Here is a 19509-nt window from a genome sequence, read left to right as displayed (position 1 = left end):
TAGTTTGATAGTTTCAGGTATTCACTGCTAGCTATTCCAATTCATTAGAACCTAAAAAGGGTTGTCTATATTGTGTGTAAGAGTGCCCACCAGAGTGGCCTCTTGGCTCCTTTTGGAATCTCTCAGCCACTGAAGTTTATTTCATTTCCTTTCACATCCCCCTTTTGGTCAAGAAGATGTTCCCCATCCCACGATGCTGGATCTAGATTCCTCCCTGGGAGTCATATTCCACGTTGCCAGGGAGATTTACTCCCCTGGGTGTCAAATCCCATGTAGCGGGGAGGGCAGTGATTTCATCTGCCAAGTTGGCTTAGCTAGAGAGAGAGGGCCACATCTGACCAAGCAAGAGGTGTTCAGGAGGAGGCACTTAGGCACAATTGTAGGGAGGCCTAGCCTCTCCTTTGTAGCAACAGTCTAGCCAAGGACAAGTCTGGTAGTAGAGGGCTCAGTCCATCAAACCACCAGTCCCCTATGTCTGTGAGCACGTCAGCAACCATTGAGGTAGGGAAGCCCAACAGCCTTGCACTCTCCACCAGCCCCTCAAGGGGGCTCTGCACACTTCCCTCACTGTTCTTTCCCTTTTTTCTAATTAACTACCCTTTTCTTAAAATTAACTATATATATATATAAAAAATTCTTTTTAAAAAGATATACAATAAAAAAACATTTCAAACAAACCATAACAAGGGAGTAAGAAAAAGACAACTAACTTAAAATGACTACTTTAGTTCCAACATGTTCCTACTCTACCCCGAGAAAATAACGTAATATAGCAACATTTCTGTGAACTTGTTCCTACCATACCCATCAGAAATTAACAAAGCGTAGTCATTCCTGGGCATTCCCAGAATCTTAAATTTACACACAATAGCTTATCTGTTCTTATGGGGTTATCATTCCGCCTTCATTAATTGCTCTCTGTCGCTAGTTCCCCTACATTCTACATTATAAATCATTTATTTTAGGAGTGTGTTGTTTAACCTTCAGGTGCTTGTGAATTTTCTATGTCTCTGATGGGTATTGACTTCTAATTGTGTTCCATTGTGGTCAGAGAATGTGCTTTGAATAATTTCAATTCTTTTTAAAATTTCTTGAGGCTTATTTTAGGTCCCAGCATATGGTCTATTCTGGAGAAAGTTCTGTGATCACTAGAGAAGAATGTGTATCCTGGTGATTTGGGATGTAATGATCTATATATGTCTATTAAATCAAATTCATTTATCCAATTGTTTAGGTTTTCAGTTTCCTTATTGGTCATCTGTCTGGTTGATCTATCTATAGGAGAGAGTGATATGTGGAAGTCTCCCACAATTATTATGGAAACATCCATTGAATCCTTTAGTTTTGCCAGTGTTTGTCACATGTATTTTGTGGCACCATGATTGGGTGCATAAACATTTGTAATTGTTATTTCTTCTTGTTGAATTGCCCCTTTTATTAGTATATAGTGGCCTTCTTTGTCTCTCATAACATCCTTGCATTTAAAGTCTATTTTATCTGAGATTAATATTGCTACTCCTGCTTTCTTTTGGCTGTAGCTTGCATGAAATAGTTTTTCCCATCCTTTCACTTTCAATTTCTTTGTGTCCCTGTGTCTAAGATGAGTCTCTTGTATGCAACATATTGATGGTTCATATTTTTTGATGGATTCTGCCAATTTATATCTTTTAATTGGGGAGTTTAATCCATTTACATTCATCGTTATTACTGTGAAGGCATTTCTTGAATCAGCCATCTTATCCTTTGGTTTATGTTTATCAGATATATTTTTTCCCTCTCTTATTGTCCTTTAATGAACCAGTGTTGAATCTCTTTAGTACTGAACCTTTCTACATAATCCCTCTCTCCTTTATTTTTTTCTCTGTTGGTAGGGCTCCCTTTAGTATCTGAAGTAGGGTAAGTCTTTTATTAGCAAAATCTCTCAGCATTTGTTTGTCTGTGAAAAATTTAAGCTCTCCCTCAAATTTGAAGGAGAGTTTTGCTGGACAAAGTATTCTTGGTTGGAATTTTTTCTCTCTCAGAATTTTAAATATGCCATGCCACTGCCTTCTCGCCTCCATGGTGGCCTCTGAGTAGTCACTACTTAGTCTTACGTTGTTTCCTTTGTATGTGGTGAATTGCTTTCTCTTGCTGCTTTCAGAACTTGCTCCTTCTCTTCAGTATTTGACAGTCTGATCAGAATATGTCTTGGAGTGGGTTTATTTGGATTTATTCTATTTGTAGTTCGCTGGGCATTTATGCTCTGTGTATTTATATTGTGTAGAAGGTTTGGGAATTTTTCCCCAACATTTTCTTTGAATACTCTTTCTAGACCTTTACCCTTCTCTTCCCCTTCTGGGACACCAATGAGTCTTAAGTTTGGACGTTTTATTGTATCTATCATATCCCTGAGATCCATTTCAATTTTTTCGATTTTTTCCCCATTCTTTCTTTTGTTCTTTCATTTTCCATTCTGTGGTTCTCAAGGTCACTGAGTCATTCAACTTCCTCTAGTTTTGTACTATCAGTATCCAGAATCTTTTTAATTTAGTCAACAGTTTCTTTTAGTTCCGTAAGATCATCTATTTTTTTATTTACTCTTGCAATTTCTTCTTTATGCTCTTCTAGGGTCTTCTTCATGTCATTGATATCCTGTGCCATGCTCTCATTGTCTGTCTTTAGTTCTTTGATTAATTGCTCCAAGTACTGTCTCTCCTCTGATCTCTTGATTTGGGCCTTTGGGTTTGGGTTACGCATATTGTCTGGTTTTTCCATATGCTTTGAAATTTTCTGTTATTTTTGGGCTCTTGGCATTTGCTTTACTTGATAGGGTTCTTTTAGGATATGTGGGATTATTCAAAGACTAATCTCTAATATGTCAGATCTACAGCTTGGTGGCATACACTTTCTCTAACTAACCAGCAGGTGGCATCCGCGAGTCACCTATTCCCCTCAAGGCAGTTCTCACCAACTTTGTCTTTGTGGTGTATGGGGATTTGATTCTTGTGGGGTCCAACTGGTGCAACAGGTTTGGGTGTGTTGATCGTGCTGTCTGCCCTGAATGTGGGGCGTGTGTCTCAGCGGTTAGGGTGGGAGGGGAGCTTTAATAATTATACCACCCAAGTGTTCCTGGAGATTTAAGGCTGTTGCAAGAGTCTAAACCTTCGGTTCAGTCTCGCCCCAGATTGTCTCTGCCGCTGACCCCCAAGTCCTTGGTATTGGTGTATGGTCCCTGGGATTTCCGAGCAGGTCCCTCTTCCAAGCCGTGCCCTTCTAGGGCCTCTGCTGAGGGAAGGTTGTGCTGCATCACAAGTGCATGCCATCCCTCAAGGGAAGTTGTGGGCCGCTGGGCAGTGTAGGTGTGTTTCCATCCTGCTGTAAGGATGGCCATGTGGGGCGTGTTAATTTCCCCCTTTTCGCACAGCTCTGCCTTCCCAGCTCCAGGACAATTAGCTGTGGGTGCGTGAAAGGCTATTGTCCACGCCTGATATTGTGGCGTGTGTATGTGTTGCTGGAAACACCTCCTGTCACACTGGGTATTTTGGCACGGCTCTGGGTTGTGGTGCTGGCTCCGGGCAGGAGTGTTCCCAGCCCGCTGGGAAGATGGCTGCAAGAGGTGTGATTGTTTTCCCCTTTTGGCTCACTGCTGCCTTCCTCACTCCGAGACTATTATCAGTGGGTGCATGAATGGCTATTTTCCACACCAGATATTGAGGTGTTCGCTCAGCCTGTTCCTGCTGCGCTTCACTGTGTGTTTCTTGCTGTTGTATCTGCAGCTGTTTTTGGGTTTTTTAAAAAAGAACTAGTCTGCTTCCAAACACCAACCCACGGTTTCCCCACACTGCAGCATGGGTGCCGGATATTCAGCAGGCTTACTCGTTTCAGAATGCAGACTCCTGTTTCACCAAGTGCATGGTCCCTGTGGATTTAGCAGACCTTGTCCACCTGGTGCATTGCTGACACTGGTGTTCTGGGTCACTTTCTGCCTTTTATCTAGTATTTTTCACAGAGTTGTTTTGTTGCTCTGTCTCTCCTAGCCGCCATCTTAGGTTCTCCCTGTATATACATTTTTCTGGGGAAAGGGCCCATAACTTTCTTCAGATTACCAAAGGAATATGTGCCTCTAGAAAAAATTACATGTGTGTGTACATACACTCAGTTACCCCTTCCACATCCTGACTTTCCGCATTGCAGTTTCGATATATCACTGGTCAGCTAGGGAAAACCGCTGCTGCAGTTGTCTGCCATTATGGTGTTAATGGTGATAAGGCATATTCAGAAAAAAGAGAAGGAAATCCATAAAGCCATTGCTGCAGCTACACCAACAACTACAAAATATTTGCATAAACCATGAGATCCACATCTCTTTTTTGTAGAAAATGCAACATTCTTTTGTGTGGGGGATTGTTATTAAAAAGGCATTCCAGTATACTCTGGTGTCATAGGAGAAAAGGCTAAGTCCTTATATGATTCCCTAAAGGAAAATGAAGGTGAAGGGTCTACTATGGATTTCAGGCCAGCAAAGGATGGTTTGAATTTTTTTTTTTTCATTTTTATATTTTTTAAATAGTTTTATTCACATACCACACAATCCATCCTAAGTAAACAATCAGTGATTACCGGTGTAATCACTTAGTTATGCATCCACTGCCACAATCTGTATGAGGATACTTCCATTTCTTCTGCAAAGAAAGAGGAGAAAAAAATGAGTAAAAATGAAAAGATGGAAGGAAAATAAAAATAAAATACAGTGAAAAGGTCAGAGAATACCACCACCACCAGCAAGAATCCCATACTACTCCCTGATATCCCCCTCTTAAAGACATTTAGCTTTGGTATATTACCTTTGTTGCAATAAATGGAAGCATCTTACAATGCTACTGTTAACTATAGACTCTAGTTTGCATTGATTGTATTTTTTCCCCTGTACCATCCAGTTTTCAACAACTTGCAGTGTTGACGTTCATTTGTTCTCCCTCATATAAAAACATTATTTTTGTACATTTAATCACCATCACCGACCACTCTAGGTTTTGCTAAGTTATACAATCCTAGTATTTATCTTCTGTTTTTCCTTCTGGCGTCATACATGCCCCTTGCCTTCCTCTTTCAACTGTACTCACACTCATCTGTGTTCAGAGTACTTACAGTATTGTGCTACCATTACGCAGTAATGTGCTATCCATTTCTTGATCTATACAATCAATCCTGTTGAACTTTCTGTACTCCTTCAGCATCAAATGCCTGGTCTCTAACCTCTGTCTGTCTCCTGATAACCTGTGTTCTCAACTTGAAGTCTCAGAGTTTGCTCATCAATGTTAGTTCACATTAGTGAGACCATACAGTATTTGTCCTTTTGTTTCTGGCTAATTTCACTCAAAGTAATGTATACTGTCTACCATTTTGTCTTTTGAATTTTATATGTCAAATTTTTTATTTTTATTTTTCTCTCTCTCTTTCTACTCTTACTGATAGTCTTCATTTCTACAGTCTTCATTTCTACACTCATCTCCAAACCTCTCTTTCCTTGCTTTTCCTGTCTGCCTGTAGTGTTCCCTTTAGTATTTCTTGTAGAGCAGATATCTTGTTTACAAACTCTCTCAGTGTCTGTCTGTCTGAAGATATTTTAAATTCCCCCTCATTTTTGAAGGACAGTTTTGCTGGATATAGAATTCATGGTTGGAAGTTTTCTCTTTCAGTATCTTAATTATACCACTTGCCTTCTCACCTCCATTGTTTCCAATGAGAAATCTGCACATAGTCTTATTGAGCTTCCCTGTATGTGATGGATCGCTTTTCTCTTGCTGCTTTCAGAATTCTCTTCATTGTCTTGACATTTGATAATCTGATTATTAAGCATCTTGGAGTAGGTCTATTTGGATCTTTTCTGTTTGGGATATGCTGCGCTTCTTGGACCTGTAATTTTATATCTTTCATAAGAGATGGGAAATTTTCAGTGATTATTTCCTCCATTACTCTTTCTGCCCCCCTTTCCCCTTTTCTTCCTGGGACACCCATGACACATATATTCATGCACTTCATGTTGTTTGATAGTTCCCTGAGACCCTGCCCATATTTTTCTGTTCATTTCCTTATCTGTTCTTTGTGTATAGGATTTCCAGTGTCCTATCATCTAGTTCATGAATCCTTTCTTCTTTCTCTTCAAATCTGCTGTTGTATGTCTCCATTGTGCTTTTCATCTCTTCTGTTTTGCCTTTCATTCCCGTAAGTTCTGCTGTTTGCTTTTTCAAGCTTATGAATTCGTCTTTCTGGTCATCCAGTGTCTTTATATCCTTCATGTCTTTTGTCACGTGTTCCTTCAGCTCGTTCATTTTATTTAGAAGATTTGTTTGAACATCTTTAATTGTTTCAACTTCCATGTCTCACTTGAAGTGTAAGTTTGTTCCTTTGAGTGGGCCATATCTTTGTTTTTCCTTATGTGAATAGTAATTTTTTGTTGTCTAGGCATCTAGTTTCCTTGATTACCCAATCAGATTTTCCCAGACCATACAGGCCTAGGTCTGAGGAGGAGCATGCAACTGTATCAAATTTCCAGTTGTATGGTGCGATTTCAGCCATTCCATCCATTGCAGACTGGTGTATGATGTGTGTTCAGTCATGAGTGTTCCCCAAACATTTGTTCCAGAGTATTTTCTAGTTATTTCTGGCTATTGACTAGTTGCTCTAGGGGACAAACTAAATTCCACACCTCCCTATGCTGCCATCTTGCCTCACCTTTGGTTTGAAAATTAAAAAAAAAATGTTTAGCTACACATTGTAGAAGTAACAGGAGAGGCAGCATCTGCTGATCAAGCGGTAGCTAGAGAGCTTACTGAAACCCTCAGAAAAAAAAAAAATTTAAGTGGATATTCCAGATCATGGGAGGGCTGTGCCCCTAACTCCTGCGATGCGGAAGGGCTAACTGTATATGTATATATACACATAAGTATTTTAAAGCTTTCTTGAGGTATAATTTACAGACAATAAAGTGTGTTATTTTAAGTGTAAAATTTGATGAGTTTTAACAGATATATATATATATACTTGTTTAACTACTGCTATAATCAAGATATAGAACATTTTCATCATCCCAAATGTTCTCTTCTGCTCTTATGCAATTAATCTCCTTCTGTCCTTAGTCCTAGCAACCACTAGTCTGCTTTCTGTCACTCTAGATTAATTGTGCCTTTTCTAAGAATTTCATATAAATGAAGTCATGCAGTATGTACTCTCTTGTGTCTGACTTTTTTCAGTCAGCTTAATGTTTTTGAGGTTCTTCCAATTAGTTACGTTTATCAGGAATTTGTCCCTGCCTAGTAATGATTCTTTGTATGACTGTAACTATTAGTATATATTTTTACTGTTTTAGGGCAAGCACTGTTTCCTTACCACTTTCACTAGCCTTTGGTCCCTTGGAGTCCAAGGTAAATTTAGGGAGACAGAGACTAGTTCTAGTAACCGAAGATTAGAATGTTTTATGACTCCATTACACGTTGTGGCATCATGGGGACAGGTGATGAGTATCGCAAGTCTAGCTTTAACAGGTAAACATGTATTGATGTTTATATAGGCTCAACCCTGGTCCAATATTATAATATCTCTTCTAGTTCCCTCTTAATTGGTAGTTTCTGTACCATGACACCTTATTCCTTAATAACCATAATCATCATCATTTTCCTTTAGTTCTGTTATCTTGATTTACAGAAGTGGTTTCCAAATGCTGGTTTTTGGACTGGAGCTGATTATTTTCATTTGTCAGCTGTTAAACAAATATCGTACAATGTTTGGCTTAATAACAGGAATTTATTGGCTCACAGTTTCAGAGGCTAGAAGGTTTGCTTGGTATCTTCTGGTTAGTTGGCAGTCCTTGGGATTCCTGGCTTTTCTTGTCATATGGTATTGCACATAACAGTGTCTTCTCCTTTCTCCTCTGACTTCTGGCTTCTTGGTACTTCCCATGGCTTCTCTTCTGTGTTCAATTTTCCTTTGTTATATTGGATTAAGCCTCCCCCCCTCCCCCATTCAGTTTAGGCACCCTTAACTAATAATCTTCAAAGATCCTGTTTACAAATGGGTTCATACCCATAGGACCAGAATTTGGGGCCTGAACATGCCGTTTGTTGGGGGACATGGTTTATGATGAAGTGCTCACTAGAAATTATTGACAAGGGAGCATGTTTTTCATAAACCTGAAGTTAAAATTGTGAAATTGTCCCTCCTAACATTTTGATATTAAAATTTCTTTTGAAATGAAGAGGTTGTAGGTGATAGTTATTGTTTTTTTTTTAAATTTAAATTGTCTTTCCTTAGCAAAATAAAACATTGGCAACCTTATATGGGTCCTCAAAAATTTTTTTATACTTTATCGAGAAATTAAACAAACAACAAAAAACACAGCATTTCAAACAAAACAAAAGATTAAGAAAAACAAGTAACCTAAAATAACTACTTTGCTTCCAACGTCTTCCTACCATACCCCAAGAAAATTGACAACCCATAACCAAACAATGGAATAAGAAAAACAAATAATCTAAGAGAACTTCGAAAATTATCAAACCGTGATCAAAGGCATAAGAAAAACTGGATAGCCTAAAATAACAAAGAAAACAAAAGAAAGGAATAAGAAAAACAACCTAAAATAACTACATTGCTTCCAACATGTTCCTACCAAACCCCAAGAAAATTAACAAACCCTAACAAAACAAAGGAATAAGAAAAATAAATAATCTATAATAACTACATAGCTTCCAACATGTTCCTACCACACTCCAAGAAAATTAACAAACCGTAATCAAACAAAGGCATAAGAAAAACCAGATAACCTAAAATAACTACATTGAACCTATTTTTTTTATCATCATTTTATTGAGATATATTCACATACCACACAGTCATACAAAACAAATTGTACTTTCGATTGTTTACAGTACCATTACATAGTTGTACATTCATCACCTAAATCAATCCCTGACACCTTCATTAGCACATACACAAAAATAACAAGAATAATAATTAGAGTGAAAAAGAGCAATTGAAGTAAAAAAGAACACTGGGTACCTTTGTCTGTTTGTTTCCTTCCCCTACTTTTCTACACATCCATCCATAAACTAGACAAAGTGGAGTTTGGTCCTTATGGCTTTCCCAATCCCACTGTCACCCCTCATAAGCTACATTTTTATACAACTGTCTTCGAGATTCATGGGTTCTGGATTGTAGTTTGATAGTTTCAGGTATCCACCACCAGCTACCCCAATTCTTTAGAACCTAAAAAGGGTTGTCTAAAGTGTGCGTAAGAGTGCCCACCAGAGTGATCTCTCGGCTCATTTTGGAATCTCTCTGCCACTGAAGCTTATTTCATTTCCTTTCACATCCCCCTTTTGGTCAAGAAGATGTTCTCCGTCCCACGCTGCCGGGTCTACATTCCTCCCCGGGAGTCATATTCCACGCTGCCAGGGAGATTCACTCCCCTGGGTGTCTGATCCCACGTAGGGGGAAGGGCAGTGATTTCACCTTTCAAGTTGGCTTAGCCAGAGAGAGAGGGCCACATCTGAGCAACAAAGAGGCATTCAGGAGGAGACTCTTAGGCACAACCTTTGCAGCAACCGTCTTCCCAAGGGTAAAACTTATGGTAGAGGGCTCAACCCATCAAACCACCAGTCCCCTATGTCTGTGGTCATGTTAGCAACCATGGAGGTGGGGTAGGCGAATACCCCTGCATTCTCCACAGGCTCCTCTAGGGGGCACTACATCTTTTTTTTTTTTTCCTTGTTTTTCTTTTTTTTCTTTTTTTTTTTTTAACTTTCCCTTCTTTTTTAAATCAACTGTATGAAAAAAAAAGTTAAAAAGAAAACAAACATACAATAAAAGAACATTTCAAAGAGACCATAACAAGGGGGTAAGAAAAAGACAACTAACCTAAGATAACTGCTTAACTTCCAACATGTTCCTACTTTACCCCAAGAAAGTTACATAATATAGCAACATTTCTGTGAACTTGTTCCTACTATATCCATCAGAAATTAACAGACCATAGTCATTTCTGGGCATCCCCAGAGCGTTAAATAGCTTATCTGTTCTTCTTGGATTATTGTTCCCCCTTCCTTAATTGCTCTCTACTGCTAGTTCTCCTACATTCTACATTATAAACCATTTGTTTTACATTTCTCAAAGTTCACATTAGTGGTAGCATATAATATTTCTCTTTTTGTGCCTGGCTTATTTCGCTCAGCATTATGTCTTCAAGGTTCATCCATGTTGTCATATGTTTCACCAGATCGTTCCTTCTTACTGCCGTGTAGTATTCCATCGTGTGTATATACCACATTTTATTTATCCACTCATCTGTTGAAGGACATTTGGGTTGTTTCCATCTCTTGGCAATCGTGAATAATGCTGCTATGAACATTGGCGTGCAGATATCTGTTCGTGTCACTGCTTTCCGATCTTCCGGGTATATACCGAGAAGTGCAATCGCTGGATCGAATGGTAGCTCTATATCTAGTTTTCTAAGGAACTGCCAGACTGACTTCCAGAGTGGCTGAACCATTATACAGTCCCACCAACAATGAATAAGAGTTCCAATTTCTCCACATCCCCTCCAGCATTTGTAGTTTCCTGTTTGTTTAATGGCAGCCATTCTAACTGGTGTTAGATGGTATCTCATTGTGGTCTTAATTTGCATCTCTCTAATAGCTAGTGAAGCTGAACATTTTTTCATGTGTTTCTTGGCCATTTGTATTTCCTCTTCAGAGAACTGTCTTTTCATATCTTTTGCCCATTTTATAATTGGGCTGTCTGTGCTATTGTCATTGAGTTGTAGGATTTCTTTGTGTATGCAAGATATCAGTCTTTTGTCAGATACATGGTTTCCAAAAATTTTTTCCCATTGAGTTGGCTGCCTCTTTACCTTTTTGAGAAATTCCTTTGAGGTGCAGAAACTTCTAAGCTTGAGGAGTTCCCATTTGTCTATATTCTCTTTTGTTGCTTGTGCTTTGGGTGTAAAGTCTAGGAAGTGGCCGCCTAATACAAGGTCTTGAAGATGTTTTCCTACATTATCTTCTAGGAGTTTTATGGTACTTTCTTTTATATTGAGATCTTTGGTCCATTTTGAGTTAATTTTTGTGTAGGGGGTGAGGTAGGGGTCCTCTTTCATTCTTTTGCATATAGATATCCAACTCTCCCAGCCCCATTTGTTGAAAAGACCATTATGGCTCAGTTCAGTGACTTTGGGGGCCTTTTCAAAGATCAGTCGGCCATAGATCTGAGGGTCTATCTCTGAATTCTCAATTCGATTCCATTGATCTATGTGTCTATCTTTGTGCCAGTACCATGCTGTTTTGGCAACTGTGGCTTTATAATAAGCTTCAAAGTCAGGGAGTGTAAGTCCTCCCACTTCGTTTTTCTTTTTTAGAGTGTCTTTAGCAATTCGAGGCATCTTCCCTTTCCAAATAAATTTGATAACTAGCTTTTCCAAGTCTGCAAAGTAGGTTGTTGGAATTTTGATTGGGATTGCATTGAATCTGTAGATGAGTTTGGGTAGAATTGACATCTTAATGACATTTAGCCTTCCTATCCATGAACATGGAATATTTTTCCATCTTTTAAGGTCCCCTTCTATTTCTTTTAGTAGAGTTATGTAGTTTTCTTTGTATAGGTCTTTTACATCTTTGGTTAAGTTTATTCCTAGGTACTTGATTTTTTTAGTTGCTATTGAAAATGGTATCTTTTTCTTGAGTGTCTCTTCAGTTTGTTCATTTCTAGAATATAGAAACATTACTGACTTATGTGCATTAATCTTGTATCCCTCTACTTTGCTAAATTTGTTTATTAGCTCTAGTAGGTGTATCGTCGATTTCTCAGGGTTTTCTAGATATAAGATCATATCATCTGCAAACAATGACAGTTTTACTTCTTCTTTTCCAATTTGGATGCCTTTTATTTCTTTGTCTTGCCGGATTGCCCTGGCTAGCACTTCCAGCACAATGCTGAATAACAGTGGTGACAGCAGGCATCCTTGTCTTGTTCCTGATCTTAGAGGGAAGGCTTTCAGTCTCTCACCATTGAGTACTAGGCTGGCTGTGGGTTTTTCATATATGCTCTTTATCATGTTGAGGAAGTTTCCTTCAATTCCTACCTTTTGAAGTGTTTTTATCAAAAATGGATGTTGGATTTTGTCAAATGCTTTTTCAGCATCTATTGAGATGATCAATTGATTTTTCCCTTTCGAGTTTTTAATGTGTTGTAATACATTGATTGTTTTTCTTATGTTGAACCATCCTTGCATGCCTGGAATGAACCTCACTTGGTCATGGTGTATGATTTTTTTAATGTGTCTTTGGATTCGATTTGCAAGTATTTTGCTGAGGATTTTTGCGTCTATATTCATTAGGGAGATTGGCCGGTAGTTTTCCTTTTTTGTAGCATCTTTGCCTGGTTTTGGTATTAGATTGATGTTAGCGTCATAAAATGAGTTAGGTAGTGTTCCATTTTCTTCAATGTTTTGAAAGAGTTTGAGTAAGATTGGTGTCAGTTCTTTCTGGAAAGTTTGGTAGAATTCCCCTGTGAAGCCATCTGGCCCTGGGCATTTATTTGTGGGAAGATTTTTGATGACTGATTGGATCTCTTTGCTTGTGATGGGTTGGCTGAGGTCTTCTGTTTCTTCTCTGGTCAGTCTCGGTTGTTCATATGTTTCCAGGAAATTGTCCATTTCTTCTACATTATCCATTTTGTTGCCATACAGTTGTTCATAATATCCTCTTATAATTTTTTTAATTTCTTCAGGATCTGCAGTTATGTCACCTTTTTCATTCATTATTTTGTTTATATGGGTCTTCTCTCTTTTTAATTTTGTCAGTCTAGCTAGGGGCTTGTCAATCTTGTTGATCTTCTCAAAGAACCAACTTTTGGTGATATTTATCCTCTCTATTTTTTTGTTCTCTATGTCATTTATTTCTGCTTTAATCCTTGTTATTTCTTTTCTTCTACTTGGTTTAGGATTGGTTTGCTGTTCATTTTGTAGCTTCTTCAGTTGATCCATTAGTTCTTTGATTTTGGCTCTTTCTTCCTTTTTAATATATGCGTTTAGTGCTATAAATTTCCCCCTTAGCACTGCTTTTGCTGCATCCCATAGGTTTTGGTATGTTGTGTTCTCATTTTCATTCGTCTCTATATATTTAGCAATTTCTCTTGCTATTTCTTCTTTAACCCACTGATTGTTTAGGAGTGTGTTGTTTAACCTCCAGGTATTTGTGAATTTTCTAAGTCTCTGATGGTTATTGACTTCTAATTGTATTCCATTGTGGTCAGAGAATGTGCTTTGAATAATTTCAATCTTTTTAAATTTATTGAGGCTTGTTTTATGTCCCAGCATATGATCTATTCTGGAGAAATTTCCATGAGCACTAGAAAAGTATGTGTATCCTGGTGATTTGGGATGTAATGTCCTGTATATGTCTGTTAAATCTAATTCATTTATCAGATTGTTTAGGTTTTCAATTTCCTTATTGGTCTTCTGTCTGGTTGATCTATCTATAGGAGAGAGTGATGTGTTGAAGTCTCCCACAATTATTGTGGAAACATCAATTGCTTCCTTTAGTTTTGCCAGTGTTTCTCTCATGTATTTTGTGGCACCTTGATTGGGTGCATAGACATTTACGATTGTTATTTCTTCTTGCTGAAGTGCCCCTTTTATTAGTGTGTAGTGGCCTTCTTTGTCTCAAAACATCCCTGCATTTGAAGTCTATTTTATCTGAGATTAATATTGCTACACCTGCTTTCTTTTGGCTGTAGCTTGCATGAAATATTTTTTTCCATCCTTTCACTTTCAGTTTCTTTGTGTCCCTGTGTCTAAGATGAGTCTCTTGTATGCAACATATTGATGGTTCATTTTTTTTAATCCATTCTGCAAATCTGTATCTTTTAATTGGGAAGTTTAATCCATTTACATTCAACGTTAAAACCGTGAAGGCATTTCTTGAATCACATAGAGAACAAAAAACAATAGAGAGGATAAATATCACCAAAAGTTGGTTCTTTGAGAAGATCAACAAGATTGACAAACCCCTAGCTAGACTGAGAAAATCAAAAAGAGAGAAGACGCATATAAACAAAATAATGAATGAAAAAGGTGACATCCCGAAGAAATTAAAAAAATTGTAAGAGGATACTATGAACAACTGTATGGCAACAAACTGGATAATGTAGAGGAAATGGACAATTTCCTGGAAGTATATGAAGAACCTAGACTGACCAGAGAAGAAATAGAAGACCTCAGCCAACCCATCACAAGCAAAGAGATCCAATCAGTCATCAAAAATCTTCCCACAAATAAATGCCCAGGGCCAGATGGCTTCACAGGGGAATTCTACCAAACTTTCCAGAAAGAACTGACACCAATCTTACTCAAACTCTTTCAAAACATTGAAGAAAATGGAACACTACCTAACTCATTTTATGAAGCTAACATCAATCTAATACCAAAACCAGGCAAAGATGCTACAAAAAAGGAAAACTACCGGCCAATCTCCCTAATGAATATAGACGCAAAAATCCTCAGCAAAATACTTGCAAATCGAATCCAAAGACACATTAAAAAAATCATACACCATGACCAAGTGAGGTTCATTCGAGGCATGCAAGAATGGTTCAACATAAGAAAAAATCAATCAATGTATTACAACACATTAACAATTCGAAAGGGAAAAATCAATTGATCATGTCAATAGATGCTGAAAAAGCATTTGACAAAATCCAACATCCGTTTTTGATAAAAACACTTCAAAAGGTAGGAATTGAAGGAAACTTCCTCAACATGATAAAGAGCATATATGAAAAACCCACAGCCAGCCTAGTACTCAATGGTGAGAGACTGAAAGCCTTCCCTCTAAGATCAGGAACAAGACAAGGATGCCTGCTGTCACCACTGTTATTCAACATTGTGCTGGAAGTGCTAGCCAGGGCAATCCGGCAAGACAAAGAAATAAAAGGCATCCAAATTGGAAAAGAAGAAGTAAAACTGTCATTGTTTGCAGATGATATGATCTTATATCTGGAAAACCTGAGAAATTGACGATACAGCTACTAGAGCTAATAAACAAATTTATTAAAGTAGCGGGATACAAGATTAATGCATATAAGTCAGTAATGTTTCTATATTCTAGAAATGAACAAACTGAAGAGACACTCAAGAAAAAGATACCGTTTTCAATAGCAACTAAAAAAATCAAGTACCTATGAATAAACTTAACCAAAGATGTAAAAGACCTATACAAAGAAAACTATATAACTCTACTAAAAGAAATAGAAGGGGACCTTAAAAGATGGAAAAATATTCCATGTTCATGGATAGGAAGGCTAAATGTCATTGAGATGTCAATTCTACCCAAACTAATCTACAGATTCAATGCAATCCCAATCAAAATTCCAACAACCTACTTTGCAGACTTGGAAAAGCTAGTTATCAAATTTATTTGGAAAGGGATGATGCCTCGAATTGCTAAAGACACTCTAAAAAAGAAAAACGAAGTGGGAGGACTTACACTCCCTGACTTTGAAGCTTATTATAAAGCCACATTTGTCAAATCAGCATGGTACTGGCACAAAGATAGACATACAGATCAATGGAATCAAATTGAGAATTTGGAGATAGACCCCCAGATCTATGGCCGACTGATCTTTGATAAGGCCCCCAAAGTCACTGACCTGGGCCATAATGGTCTTTTCAACAAATGGGGCTGGGAGAGTTGGATATCCATATCCAAAAGAATGAAAGAGGACCCCTACCTCACAGCCTACAGAAAAATTAACTCAAAATGGACCAAAGATCTCAATGTAAAAGAAAGTACCATAAAACTCATATAAGATAATGTAGGAAAACATCTTCAAGACCTTGTATTAGGCAGACACTTCCTAGACTTTACACCCAAAGCACAAGGAACAAAAGAAAAAATAGATAAAAGGGAACTCCTCAAGCTTAGAAGTTTCTGTACCTCAAAGGAATTTCTCAAAAAGGTAAGGAGGCAGCCAACTCAATGGGAAAAAATTTTTGGAAACCATGTATCTGACAAAAGACTGATATCTTGCATATATAAAGAAATCCTACAACTCAATGACAATAGTACAGACAGCTCAATTATAAAATGGGCAAAAATTACGAAGACAGTTCTCTGAAGAGGGAATACAAATGGCCAAGAAGCACATGAAAAAATGTTCAGCTTCACTAGCTATTAGAGAGATGCAAATTAAGACCACAATGAGATACCATCTCACACCAATTAGAATGGCTGCCATTAAACAAACAGGAGACTACAAATGCTGGAGGGGATGTGGAGAAATTGGAACTCTTATTCATTGTTGGTGGAACTGTATAATGGTTCAGCTACTCTGGAAGTCAGTCTGGCAGTTCCTTAGAAAACTAGATATAGAGTTACCATTCAACCCAGCGATTGCACTTCTCGGTATATACTTGGAAGATCGGAAAGCAGTGACACGAACAGATATCTGTACGCCAATGTTCATAGCAGCATTATTCACAATTGCCAAGAGATGGAAACAACCCAAATGTCCTTCAAGAGATGAGTGGATAGATAAAATGTGGTGTAGACACACGATGGAATACTGCACGGCAGTAAGGAGGAACGATGTTGTGAAACATATGACAACATGGATGAACCTTGAAGACATAATGCTGAGCAAAATAAGCCAGGCACAGAAAGAGAAATACTATATGCTACCACTAATGTGAACTTTGAAAAATGTAAAACAAATGGTTTATAATGTAGAATGTAGGGGAACTAGCAATAGAGAACAATTAAGGAGGGGGGAACAATAATTCAAGAAGAACAGATAAGCTATCATGGGTAAATTTAACGTTCTGGGAATGCCCAGGAATGACTATGGTCTGTTAATTTCTGGTGGGTATAGTAGGAAGAAGTTCACAGAAATGTTGCTATATTAGGTAACTTTCTTGGGGTGGAGTAGGAACATGTTGGAAGTAAAGTAGGTATCTTAGGTTAGTTGTCTTTTTGTTACTCCCTTTTTATGGTCTTTTTGAAATGTTCTTTTATTGTATTTTTTAAATTATTTTTTTGTTATTTTTTTATTTTTCATACAGTTGTTTTTAAAAAAATAAAAAGTTAAAAAAAAAAAAACAAGGGAAAAGAATATGTAGAGCCCCCTTGAGGAGCCTGTGAAGAATGCAGGGGTATTGGCCTACCCCACCTCGATGGTTGCTAACATGACCACAGACATAGGGGACTGGTGGTTGGATGGGTTGAGCCCTCTACTACAGAATTTACCCTTGGGAAGACTGTTGCTGCAAAGGAGAGGCTAGGCCTCCCTGTAATTGTGCCTAAGAGCCTCCTCCCGAATGCCTCTTTGTTGCTCAGATGTGGCCCTTTCTCTCTACCTAAGCCAACTTGAAAGGTGAAATCACTGCCCTCCCCTCTATGTGGGATCAGACACCCAGGGAAGTGAATCTTCCTGGGAACATGGGATATGACACCCAGGGAGGAATGTAGACCTGGCATCGTGGGATGGAGAACATCTTCTTGACCAAAAGTGGGATGTGAAAGGAAATGAAATAAGCTTCAGTGGCAGAGAGATTCCAAAAGGAGCCGAGAGGTCACTCTGGTGGGCACTCTTACGCACAATTTAGACAACCCTTTTTAGGTTCTAAGGAATTGGGGTAGCTAGTGGTAGATACCTGAAACTATCAAACTACAACCCAGAACCCATGAATCTTGAAGGTGATTATATAAAGATGTACCTTATGAGGGGTGACAATTGGATTGGGAAAGCCAAAAAGACCACACTCCCCTTTGTCTAGTTTATGGATGGATGAGTAGAAAAATGGGGTAAGGAAACAAACAACAGACAGACAAAGGCACCCAGTGTTCTTTTTTACTTCAATTGTTCTTTTTCACTTTAATTATTATTCTTGTTATTTTAGTGTGTGTGGTAATGAAGGAGTCAGGGATTGATTTAGGTGATGAATGTGTAACTATGTAATGGTACTGTGAACAATCGAATGTACGATTTGTTTTGTATGACTGTGTGGTATGCGTGTATATCTCAATAAAATGAAGATTTAAAGAAAATAATAATAAAAAAAAATAATCCTGGTCTAAGGTAATTGTCACACAGAACTGGGCTTTGTGAATAGGGTTTGGATTAGTAAGGGGAGGGGATTCTGGCCCAATGGAACTACACGGGCAAAGGTCAAGAGAAGGAAATGAAGAAGGTATGTTTGGAATATATTGAGGAAATCATTCTGCTTAAGGATTTTGAGGAAAAATGGGAAACAAGTAGCCAGATTTTAGAAGACTTTGATATGAGACTAAGGAGTATGAACATTTTTCCTACATGTGATATATAATTGTTTTGAACTATTAAGTCATTCTTAGAAATTCTTTGTTTCTGGGTATAAAGTAACTGAGTATAGCCTGGGGCCTACTCATTCTGTCAGTCTCTAGTTTTATCTTGGAACCAGGCTGAACTTCCTGGCAGGTTGTTTTTGTTTGTTTGATTTTAGTTTGTCAGTGCCTACTTATGGCTTAGGCTGAGCTGGACCTCTTTCTAACTCCTTGTCTTTGAGCAGTTGGGTGGACTATCTCTACTACCTAGAGATCACAGTATTACTAGTTTAGCCATCCTTTGACTAGGTGACTTGTATAGACAGTATGTCTATTTCATACTTTGAACAGAAAATCAGTTTCCTGTGGTTGTCCAAAGTTTCTCCTACTACATTTCTCAAAATTCTCTTAATACTAAGCTTTATTTATTAACTCATAAAGTTTGTTTGGTTTAGCTACTTTCTGATGAAGAGACATCACAATAAAGTATATTGGGGAGGTCTTCTTTATGGTGATTAATGAAAGGCTGATGGATTCTTCCCCCCTTAAATAAACCAAAATCAAATAAAAATACATATATTGAAGAGAGTTAATATGTACAGATGTTGGGTTAAGTGCTGCATATATACATCAAGAAATATATACTATACTTGTCCTCAAGGAGTTAATAGTCTGTTTCAATGCTACTCAAACATAAAGTATGTATGAATCACTTGGATTATATAAAAAAAGATTCTGATTCCATTTGTCTGGGTTGGGTCTTGAGATTCTGTATTTCTAACAAGGTCCTAGGTGATGCTGATGCTGCTTGTTGGTGGGACACACTTTGAGCAAGGATCTATTTGATTTGTAGACTCTGAGTGTTAAATCTGTAGCCCTCTTTTGGTTTTTTTTTTTTTTTTTTATATTTTTTTATTGGGAAATATATAAAAGTGATAACTTTCAAAGTACAGTTTAACAAGTAGGTAGTAAATTTCAAAGAATGTTACGGGTTACAGTTCCAGTTTGTTATTTCCTTATTGTGAAATATAACATATATGCAGAAAGGTGATAACTTTCAAAGTACATTTTAATGAGTAGCTATAGAGCAAATTTCAAAGTATGTTATGGGTTACAGTTCCCTTCATTTCAGTTATTTCCTTCTAGCTATTCTAATACCCTAGCATTTAAAAAAGTTTTT

The 19509-nt window shown here is 37.8% G+C and overlaps 1 protein-coding gene across 2 annotated transcripts in view; it reads left to right on the top strand.

Annotated features, from left to right (window-relative positions):
• POLQ (DNA polymerase theta) overlaps nt 1-19509 on the top strand; it is a 162512-nt gene that overhangs the window by 19448 nt on the left and 123555 nt on the right. The window lies entirely within an intron of this gene.

The sequence above is a fragment of the Choloepus didactylus genome, chromosome 1 (assembly GCF_015220235.1).
Source record: "Choloepus didactylus isolate mChoDid1 chromosome 1, mChoDid1.pri, whole genome shotgun sequence".
Classification (NCBI taxonomy): Eukaryota; Metazoa; Chordata; class Mammalia; order Pilosa; family Megalonychidae; genus Choloepus; species Choloepus didactylus.
The sequence above is the reverse complement of the archived record's forward strand: the minus strand, read 5'-3'. Positions and strand labels throughout refer to the sequence as shown.